Below are 12,143 nucleotides of genomic sequence, written 5' to 3' on the forward strand. Positions count from 1 at the left end.
TTGATTGGACTTGGGCTGTGTTCGACGTCAAAATCAGTATTAGTACATTCACATTAGATAGTATGCAAATATAGAGGACGAGAGAAATACCCAGATGTAAAGGATACTACAACGGAATTTTTTTAGGTATACACGGTGGGCACACTAGTCATACTCAACCGCCCCATCATGCATTGCAAGCGGAATGAAAAATTGTCCTGGGACCGACTTCAAGCTAAAAGTGAAACATCCCCAGTTTTTGTTAATGGGGCTCTTGTTTAGAAGTTAACCGGAAGTTCTGTCAGTAGCTCAATAGTGGGTCTACAAAAATCTCTGAAATGCCGGTGTCATGTACTGAGCTCACATCATACTGCGATTGTATATGCGCATGCGCGCACTACCGAAAAATAAATTTTTGCTAAAAAAACCAATTTATTTTTGTCTATTTTTGTTTTCAAAGTGAACGGACAAGTGTTTTATTTGTTTATTGGATTATGTTAGGGTTATAATCTCAGTACGGAGGTAAACTCAGTATGTGACACCGGCAGGGAATGTGTTAACGTGAGTTTTATGCATCAAAAGACCACATGTTGACATTCTACTTGGTCATTTTCTCGCTTAAAATGTTTTCCGAACTTTCAAAGGTGGTGAATCAACGGATATATTTAACCATAGTGTGTTTCAGGTTTTTGTCAATGCATTTTGGGAAACTAAGAAGTATACTTCAGGGGAAACGGTCATCCTCCTAATCATACTAGTATATAGTAGACAGTATATATTAATTGTACTCGTTTAATGTATAGTATGGAATGGGCCATTTCTCATTGGATTTCATCACGTGAACATTATTTCGATTTTATTGGTTAACAAAAAAAAAAATCTAACATTAATATATGTAGTGTATAATATATGTAGTATATACTTTTGATGTAGTTTTCATTCACATGTATTTTTTTCTATTGGTCAAAAATTTAAAACTATTATTAACACTGTTATATAAGTATATGTAAAGAGTTAAAGGCAAATAATAGCACGATTATTTTTTCCAACTGCCATTTTTGTGTATTTTTTTTTTCTTTCCAAAAAACATCGTATTGCGTTCTTATTGCATCGGGAACGCCCCCTGACCACGCCTCTTTTCAGGAACACACCTGACTTTAATTGTGTGTGTGTGAGCGATCATCCTGTCACGGCTGTTTTCTGCTCTGCGCTGTTAAATCACGACCCTCTGTGTTTCTCAACAGGTCTTGGAGGGGTTTAAAACCTCTCCTCCTTCCCTCTCCCTCTCTCTGTCTCTGTTTGTGTGAAAGGCTGGAGCAGACTCCGTCTTGTTAATCCCTCTCCGCCTGCTCACCGCTCCTCTTCCTCCTCCGTCCTCACTGCGACTCAGCGCAGCGGCTGACGGACGCTTTTCCTCCGCGGAGCCTTCACAGCTTCAACCCGCCTCACCCGCACCCACACCTGGGCAGGAGGGGCAGCGGGAACCGTGCTTTCTGGGAGTCTCCTGTGAACCACAGATGCTCCAGACCTGCGGCCGGTGCCCCCGGAGCCGATGGGGAGGGCGACGAGCATCCGAGCCGTGATGGGACAGTGTTTCCGGGGATGCTACCTGACTTTTCCCATCCTTGCGCTTCTTCTTGGTGTGTCCGTCCCAGCCACGTTGGCCAGAGGTGAGCACTGTGAACCGCGTGTTTGCTCTCCAAATGTACACTTTAAATAAACTACACATTTCTAGCTTTACACATGCTTTTATAGGTAACCCCATCTTTGTAGCTTGTCATATTTCCAGCAGTGTAAAGAGTACTGATATATCCTACTGTAGTTGAAGTACTGTTAGTTGATTTAACATGTAGTCTAGTACAAGCAATTCATACATAGAATGTCATTTATACCCCTCCTCGTTTTTTTTTTTTTTTTTTTTTTTAAGTCTTGTATTTTTCTGTCATGTATGTTTGTTGTTTTGTGTGTTATTAATAGTATGTTTTTGGAGTTACTGTATTTATTTTGCTTTGTTTATTTATTTTTTGGGCCTCTCTATTTTTGTTCTTGTATTTTATCTTTTTTCTGGAGTGTATTTCTCAAGTCCACGTAATAAAATAGCTCAATTAAATAGTACTCACATTTATTTTTGGTAATAAATGCTGCCACGGTTCTCTTTCTACTTAATTTATTTTGAAATCTGTATAAAATCAGTATAGAATGAAAGATTTTTTTAACATTTTAGAATTATTTAAAAATTAAAATAACACCAATGTATATTATATATTTTTTTTAAATGTTCAGGCTGTAAGTATAGCTAACTTTATGAACTCTAAAATTGAGAAAATTACCAATATTAAATGCTGTTTTGGCGCCGTGTATTACGTGAGGCATTTGATTGTTGTCATTTCATTTTTTGTAGTTTCTCAATGTTCGTGGCGTTGATCATTTTCAAAACACAAAAATTACATTTTACCCAGTAATGGTTAGGTGTAGGAATGTAACTAATTACTTCACGTCTTTTAAAACGTACTTAAGTACATGTAAAATTACTTATTTAGAAATGTACTCAAAAAAGTACATGTACCCTTAAAAGCAATTAAATTCCAGCCTTTCACAGAATAAATGATGGCGTGATACTCATCGTATTTGTGTTGAAGCTACTTTCTCAAAGTGCTTAGTGTTTGCGCTGACATAAAGTTCTCTGAAATCACATACAATTTGATTGTAAATCACATCAATGAGCAATCATGAGATAAAACACACCAATGCTCCCCTGTGAGATTTTTCCCCAATTAAAAATGCAATGAAAGAATGATTTAGTGATTTATTTATTTTTTCCTAAAGATAAAGTTCATGCAGTCTTACAATGGCTGGTCATTCATTTACAGTCCAGCAGAGAAATGTGATCCTCTGGTCTCAGGGTCACAATATCAACATTTATGTTAGTATTTAGATTAAAGACCAATCTGAGCATTAACACAGGAAACAACAAAGATATGTCTTTTTTAAGAGTACAGTTTTGTGTGTTTTTTAAATTTTTTTATTAACTGTATTTTCGTAGTCATTTTGTGTATTTCTTCTGCTTCGTTTATTTTTGTAGTAGTTTGAGTATCTTTTTTTTTTTTTTTTTTTTTTTGTATTTTTCTGTTTGCTGTATCTCTTTTCTGGAGGCATTTCATGTATTTGTTGTCGTCATGTATGGTTTTTCCTTTTTATGTATTTTTATTATTTCTGTACAATGCATGTGTTTTTGGAGTCTTTGTGTATTTCTTAATATTGTGTGTATTTGCTCTGGTTCTATTTATTTTGTTACCGTTTTGTGTGTTTTTGGAGTAAATTTTCAGTTTTTCTTGTCATGTTGTGTATTTCTCTGTAATTTTGTCTGTTTTTCTGGAGTTATGTATTTTTGCATGTGGCGCCAGTTGCTCATGTATGCAGCAGCAGTACAGTGTATACTGGCTACTCGATGTATTGTATGTGTATAGTCCATGGCAATGGAGCGTACATGAGGTCTTTTACTTTTTAAAGCTTCACTTGTGAGTTCCTGTTACTAATAAATGGTACAAATGTTTTCATAAGGGTCAGAGGTTGAGTGAGTGGTTCTCACGATGCGTTTTTGGTTGGAAAATGTATCTTCTCTGCGTGTTGCACAGAAAGCATCGAGACATTCTAGGCACTGCTTCAAGAGGTTAATTTAATATTGTAAATTATAACTGCGGTGAAAGCAACATAAAGATGTTACGTTTAACTTAAATCCACTTACAGCTCATTCTCCAGCTTGTTCATGTCCACTCATCCTTCACAACCTGAATCGTTTCCCAGTCAGAACCTTTTTGCCGGGTGGCAATTCTGCAATTTTTCCAACCTTTTTTGCCAACGATTGGTTTGATTTCATCTTAGGTTGAATCTACTTTGACCTTTGGACCTCCTTTCAGATCACAAATGTTACAGAGATGCATTTGCAAGTCAATTAGTCCAGTAGCCCTGAGGTTTTCATTTTTGCATTCCATTTCAAAATTAACTCTGTCGAGTATTTGCATAGCATAAATATCAGATTAGGCGTGAAGAAGTATCTTAGAGGCAACTTTACACGTGTGGATCAGCAGGCTCTTGTCTTTTTCTTACAGGATTCTGACTAGCCATCAGTGTGAACCTCTCAAAATGTGCTGCAAATTGTGTTTATTCCACCAGCTTTTTCCTCACTGGCTTCATTTCCATGCATGGTATTAGACAGGAGTGACCTGTGCTTGGTGGAAGATAACCATATTATAGTACATGAAGGTGCAGTGTGCTTTGCTTTATATCCATCATGCAAACATACATGAACAGTGCGTTAACCCTTCACTGCCGTGCAGGAGGTTTTTTTCCCCTCGTCAGTAATGTAGAGGCTCCAATTTTCTATTTAAAAATTTCCCAAATTCTGATTGAGTTTACCTACTTACGTGTCAGTTTACCCTTTTTTTTGTTTCATCAGCTTTCCTTAATCAGATGTCATTACAGGCTACTAAACATCCCGAAATTGTGCCAAAACTGCATTAATACAGTTAACTATTGTTGTTATTTGTGTATTTCTACCGGGTGACACGTTGAAATTACGCAAGATTTGACGTCCCATTTGCAAAAGTTGCTATACATTAGACCAGTGATTATCACTTGGTGGGTCCCCTAACCTAGCTGCTTAAAATTACATACTTGATAACTTTCATGTTGGACTTGTCTTTTAATTTGAAATAAACTTTTCTTTTGACAGGCATGAAGTTTGTTGCACAGGAATATATACTGTATATATATATATATATGTTTTAAAAAAGATTTGAAATGACTATTGTAACTTGCGCTACATTAATAAAATTTAATTTAATGAGTTTTCAACAGCTATTTTTGATTCATTTGGTTGGCTGAATTTAAAAAAAAAGAAAAAAAAGTGCGTCTCGATTTAATGACCGTGGCAAAATGTGGGTCCCAGGGTGAGAACGGTTGAGAACCCTTTGATTAGACCACCTGTTTTACAATAGAAAAGTGTGTTTAAATGTGTTGTCTCAAAATTCATTTCCGGAGCAGAACTTTGTCATATCGCATCATATTACGCCATATTTTACGCAATAATTGACATTTTTCTCTCTTTGTCCAAATGTATGATTGCATGTAAACACGAGATATTGTCCCAAAACATGCTTGTGAGAGTAAATTCACTTTCATATTGCAATTTCAGCTTCTATTTGTTTAAAAAAAAATATTTAAATAAGTTAATAAAAGAATAACAATATTGGCATTTCCGTTTCGTGAATTCCATTTTTTCCAAGAGTATTTCACGATAGCGGAAAATCTGAGCCCCTAGTAATGACCTGTCAAAATTCAGTAAATCTATCGTATACTTTGTCTTCTAATGGATAATGATCATCACTCATTTATCAGCATATAGTTTAAAACATCAGTTAGATCAATAATAAAACATGTATAGTGTCTACAGGTGGATCCAGGCAGGCTTGAATCAACAGCAGCATTATTGTGGTGCCGAGTCTGTTCTAGCAGACATATGTTCTTATTCAAGTGGGTCTCATTTGAATGTAGACTCAGAACTTCAGTGATCTGTTGTGAATAGAGAGCTTGGGCTTGAAAAGGCTTGTTTTTATTCATCTGGTAAATGCGTTTCTCTAAGACTATTCATGAAGGGAGGCATTTCTGATCAAAGCTGCCTCATACATTTTTGTAGAACCAAATATGACACAATCCAACATTGAAAATATGAAATGTAAGTGTGCATTAAAAACAGACCATAGTTAAATAATAACATAACCTTTTAGAGTGAGTAATGTACATAGTTATGGCCATGCTTTAGTATTTAAGTGATTTGGGGGAAAATGCAATGCTTTCACCATTAAAACCAATGCAAATGTATAATCTTCATAATGATGACTCTTGTGCATTGAGTCATTGGTGATTGCCTTTAATGTGTTCTTTCGAGTGTGTCTTATGAAGCCATTTGTGGGGCTTTAGATGAAAAAGTGGCATTTATGTTTTGCTTTTTTTTTGTTATTGCAAACAAATCATTGCAATCATTATCAATGCCTGCATTTGAGCTTCATAATAGTCCAAAAAGCTTTTGAAACATAACTGCAAAGAAGCAATATCAAAGTTAATTTCTTTGTAATAAGTACAGACCTAAAGATTCTTGTTTTGTTTGTGGATCCAAACAGAAAAGACCAGAGGGAGTGGTTAGGAGAAGCTCAAAATAGAGCCAGTTCTCCTTGACATTAAAACTATTTACTTGAGGTTTCAACTTTAGTTTCAATAAGTTGAAATGCTATTTTTCACCCATCTCCATTTGTTCTAAAAACCCCAAAAACATAATATTTGAGGTTTGTTTTCCCAAACTCGCCTGTTTTCCAGAGTTTTAGCCACTGAAAAGTCACTTTCTGAGCAACTCTACACACACAGGCTGATTTGCGTCCCACTTATGCATATTCATGAGTGGGCGTGTCTATGGACGGGACACTGACTTTCTCCTCACGGCACAGTGACGTAGGGCCAGAGTACGGCCTGCCCTGCTCCCACCCACTCCATAGCGGAGCTCATGCTGCTTTATGAACACGAGACAAAGCGTGGGGGCGGGGCGTTCTCCGGTACATACATAGACTGTAGAAAATACATACATAGACTGTAGAAAATACATACATAGCACTGCGCGAAGGATGCTGCAATGCTCACCTTTGTGGGCGTGTCTGTTTAGATGTCAATCACGGCAGAGAACTTCCTGGAGGCGCGGCTTCTCCAGCTCAGTGCCACGTCAAATTCATCATCAAAGTGGGAATGCGTCATCAAATTGGAGCGAGGTGTTTGGGCTCACCCTGTAGTAAGAATGGAGTAAATCACCCTCTAACGATTGAGGGAATCAATGAAAAAAAACACTTTGGGCATGTGTTTGAAGCCCAAATAGCACTTTTATCATGTTTGGGGCCTAAGATGTTTTTGCTGTTTTTTCATTGTTTGATTTTTACCTTTGTATTTTCATATAAGGAAATCCATAAACATTGCATGTTTGGTATCATTTTTTTCAGTAGTGAAGTATTTTCTTTAATACGGCATACTGTATTAACACAGTGGATCTAAAACCACTATGAAAACTAAAATTCGAATGGGGAAAAAGTTAGTTTTTTTACTATAAAAGTCACAAACATTTTTAACGAATCATTTTTATTGCTTGTATAGCAAATCTAAACTATATATTTCAAAAACTTATATACAGATGAATCAAAAAACAGTTGTATATAGCTATTTACAGTGAAATGGAAGCAATGTCTCAGGTGATTTTGTACACTATTTACAAAAAAGTATGAATCAAATACAAATCAATCAACTCACCCTCCCTTTCTCCGTCTCTGTTTACCTGTCGCTTGAAAACAAAATCCCGCTAAATGTGGACATTATGATTGAACAGTGGCCTTCTCAACCAATAGGAAACGGCAATAATGAGAGATTTCAGCGTGGTTCTTTCTTGCTGCACAACACTTTTGCTTTCGTTTTAGACGCGCTCTGCAGCGGTCTTCCTGCACGGAGCATTGATAGCTCAAGAAATTGTCCCAAAAAAACACGCACATTTTCCCTCATAACTCCACTTCTATTTGGCCTATCAACATGATTTAAAAACTGGTTTGTGGTTTGACATCCGCACTTTAAACACGGGTTGAAACGGAGGACGCTGCACTGTTCCGCTATTGGCTCTTTAATACAATCATGTGATCGGGACGTGCCGGTGCGTCCGTCGGCCCCAGAGGGTTTAAGCACAGAAATATTGTTTTAACGCAACATTGGCCCTTTAAGTTTAAGCTCGTTACTGTTCTTTTTAAACTTGGGATGGGCCGATACCTGCCTAATATACTCGCACTCTCTAATGTTCAGTTACCAACAACTGATATCCATTGCATGTACTTGCTTTGAATTGGACACAAGAGAGAGCTAATCAAAACAGTGTTAAGAACTTTTTTTAGGAGAGGACAGCATGGTACCGTGCGCTACGATAGGGGATTATGAAATGGACTTTACTCCCTAGAACGATTTTTCAACTTGTGAAGGCTCCAGGTCAGATCAGACACAATGCTAGTGCTCTACTGCGTGAACAGGTTTTTAAACATTTGTGTTTTTACCACACACGGCTGGTAATGTGTATGCCTGATTATCAGCTATTTCATTCATATATTTGACAATCTGAAACCAAATTCTGAAAGATTATTCTCTACTTTCATCAGAAAAAAAGTGTTTTTAGCTTGTTTTGTTCTTCCGTAATCATTAGTTGAATAGAGGCAAGTTTCACACAAATTGCCAGTTTCTGACAAAAAGCTGAGAAAACAGGCTTTTTCTGAAAAAATCCTGTCAGTGACTTTGAAACAATTTTTTTTTTTTTGCTTTAGTAACACCTCAACATTGGTTTCCTTCTATAAAACAACACTAAGACCACACTTTTGATGGCGAAATTTAGTGTTTTGAGATCTGGGTCAGAATTGAATGGATTTCTTACTGTTTTTGGCCTTGCTCCAAGTCTCTCACCCCCTCGGTTCCCCCATGCGCCATTTCCTCCTCCAACGAGACATGCAGAGTTAACTTGCTTGTCCCTGTTTGTTGACTGTTTTGTCTCCTGATTGCAACACTCTCAATGGTCTAGTTCCACACATGCTCTGGTCGAGTATGAGCTGCTGGGCGCTTCAGCGTCTTCCCTCGTAGCACCATTTTCTGCTTCATCCCTGTGTCCCTCTCCATCGATGGTGATAATCACAACTAATTTCTCATCCAAAGGTGCGCTGCTTCCACCTACATCCCTCCAGTTGGTCACTACACCATAGTACAAGGCTGATCTTCACAGGAGAACTCCGTCACACTGTCTCCTAGCAACCCGAGCCAAAAAAACACAGTTGACGCAAATATGCGTTAATAGCAGTAAGTGAGTTAAGCAACGCTTCTCCTCTCAGCTGATGTTCACAGATTCAAAATGACATCTGATTATTTTGTTAAGTTGACCACATGTTGAACACACTCGTAGGTTTGAGAGGCAGGCCAACCTATTAACTGTTAGCTTTACACTGCAGCAGCCTGTGGAAAAGCTCCGGAAGGCACTGGTCAACGGGCTGCACGTCCAAGTCGCACCAAGTCAGAAAGACACGTTGATGTTAAGTTAGCTTTTTCTGTCGGCTCCCTTTCCACTTCTTCACTCAGGCAGGTAATCTTAGTGAACCACTGCCCTGAATAATGAGGGCGTTTGACCACTTTGTGTCCACACCTCAGCCTCTGGGGGCTCCGTGCGGGCTGTGCTGCTTTAAATATAAGGACCACTGTGATTGAAAGCAGAAACAAACTAACAGCTGATGAAAGATAATACATTCCATCATGAAGAACAGGCCTCTCACTTTCCAAACGTAGGCTTAGTTGAGAGACATTCCATTGTATGAGGACTGAAGTTTAATATTTCCTTTGAGTTGAAGGACTGGACAATAGGTTCATGTGTTTTCAGTCTGAAATTTGGAGCCAAAGAGTTATATTTGTCAGTTTTATAGTTATTAGCCAATACCCTTTTTAAAAGTAAAAAGGGTATCGGCAGATACTCAGTTAGCGCATTGGTATCAGAACAGAAAAGTGGTCATCGTGCCATCCCTAATTTAAACCAAATAAACAAACGCACTTTAAAGCATATTCATTGTCATCAACCTTTAGGTCATGGTGTCTGTTGGTTTATAACTTGAATCTTGGCCTGTACTGTATATACAAAATGAATAGAGGCCAAAAAATCTCTTGGTTTTAAATTTGAATTTTACTTTGAATACATTTTATATTTCCGCGTGTATCCACAAATGCATCAAGTACATCTTGTACAACTCAACATTATGAATAAAGTAAAATTAAGTGAGAAACACAAACCATCCATGTAGTGCGTTAGGGCTTTGACTTGAGCAGATGAAATGTCTGGTGTCGTACTTTATGTAGAACTTGATCAAACTCTATCCTGGGTGGACTATGTGATATGGCTGGGGGAAAATGATAAAGGGCAGTGGAGTCATCTCTGCAATGTATTATTTATGTCCCCCCCCAAAAAGAAAAAAAAAAAAAAAAAAGAAAATGACTGCCAAAATCTCTCTCGCGCTCCGGCTTTGATTTAACTGACATCTCACATGATGTGAATTCACAGGCACAGTTGTGCTGCTATCCACAGTGGTTTTTCTTCTGTTGGAAATTGGATGATGCAGGCTGGTCATATTGGCTAGTTTCTCTGCTGCATTATTCAGAGGGAACCCATTTCTCCATCCAGGCCATCAAAACTGCTCCCGTCATTTCTTCTCCACGTTCATCCACGAGCATAGAAAGAAAGGTGGTGATGTCCATTACGAATAAAGAGAAACAGTATATCATATCAAATGTGTGGACATTTTTGAAAAATACATTGTGCCCAGAAGTGAATAGATTCCTTTATGAATAAAGCTCGACTTGGATGAGGTGATCACTTTGCTGTTTTATTTCAGTTGGATAATAATGCGTTGAGACTTTTCTCAGTAAATTAGCTTTTATACGTGAAATTCCCAGGACAGCATGCATTGATTGTAACACAATCATTCATCCGCACCTATAAAAAAAACAATGGCTCCTTCATAAACCTGTTGATGTAATGTCATATTTCTTCCCCATGGTTTCAAATGGATCCATGAAGCCTTTGTCCCATTGTGCAGCAGGTTTCCTTTTGTTCTGTTGTGGGATCTTCATTAAGCGTTGAAATATTACTGAAGTCGTCATTTACGGAGGCTGTATTGATCTGGTTTTGTTGGCATGGATCCTCATATTGGATTTTGTTTGTAGCATTTATAGTGTGGTCATAATTTAGACACTCATGAAAACACATTAAAATAAATGAAAAGATTCAGTGGAATTGAGTTTATGAAATGTTTGAATAAATATACAAATGTATGTTTTATGTACATTTAATTTCCAGACTTCAGCCTGGATAGGCCCTACTTGAACAGTATCCAGGGCCTCCGATTTTCCACGATCATAAAAAGGGACTGAAGTCACAGAATTATCACCCCAAAATTAAAATCCACCACTATCTACTCCATACCAGAATAAGGATTTATTTTGTTTTTTATATTCCTATTGAGTTGACAATTTCATACCTAGAGTAAGAATGTTGCAAGTTAAAGTTGAATAAAATCCTGGTTTTTATTTCAACTGCATTTTTTTGTCCTTTTATTTTTCGAAATCCATCCTATTCTTACCGCGAGCCCATTATTGACTGTCTTACTGTATATTAAACTTAGTGTATCAATCCACCCCAAGAAGCAAGGTTTTGTTTGCGATAAACAGATGGAAGTCTAGAATCTCGCACAAAATCTTGCACTATGAGATCTCGCGAGATTGGTCGATTGTGATTTGAGCATATTGGTTCGTCCCGTGCTTTGTAAAAATAAGCAAACATTAACAAGATTTAATTGAATTCATTCCTATTAAAGAAAAAAAATCGAACCATTCTAGGACATGTTTTATGTCAATTACATCAAAAAAGGGAAAGAAAATGAAACTCAATCGGATAGATAAATTGGTTACCATCCAGGATAATTTGACCATACTGCTATCACAGGCCTATGTAAGCTACAGGGTTATTTGTACTTTGAAAATCTCCATCTTAAAATTTTGATTGGTGTTGGTACACCTGTGTTCTTCCAATACCTTGGCATAATTGTTCCACAAAATGCTACAGATGAAATAGTTTTGACGAGATTGAGATCAAGACTAAAAGATACAAAATGGCCATAGTTGGTCACCAGATGGCCAAATTGTCGTCAACATTCCCCCAATAGGCTTTTCTGCATATACGAATACGATCTGGTAAGTATTTGTAAATTTTCTCATTGGGAGCCAAAAATCTCCCAAAATGAAACTATACAAACAAAAGGCTTCATCTGATTTAAATGTTGGGCCTTTGATGGCTCTGAAGCAGTAATAAAGGGCACACATATTTCTAGACTTTTCTTTTTAAACCTTGTCCTAATCACTGTAAGACTAGTATTTGTCCATTGCTTCTCATTTACTCAGTGCTGCGTTTTAGTTGGTTCTCCTTATGTTTCATAGTGCAATTTGAATCGAGATGCAGTTTTTTCAGTTTCATACAAAAAGTAAAATTGTATGAAATTCTAAGTAAATGTTTT

The 12,143-nt window shown here is 37.3% G+C and overlaps 1 pseudogene; it reads left to right on the plus strand.

Annotated features, from left to right (window-relative positions):
• The first annotated feature begins 1,147 nt into the window (after positions 1 to 1,147).
• The window catches only part of LOC114473366 (netrin receptor UNC5D-like), a 278,176-nt pseudogene continuing 267,180 nt past the window's right edge, over positions 1,148 to 12,143 (plus strand).

Source organism: Gouania willdenowi, chromosome 12 (assembly GCF_900634775.1).
Source record: "Gouania willdenowi chromosome 12, fGouWil2.1, whole genome shotgun sequence".
Classification (NCBI taxonomy): domain Eukaryota; kingdom Metazoa; phylum Chordata; class Actinopteri; order Blenniiformes; family Gobiesocidae; genus Gouania; species Gouania willdenowi.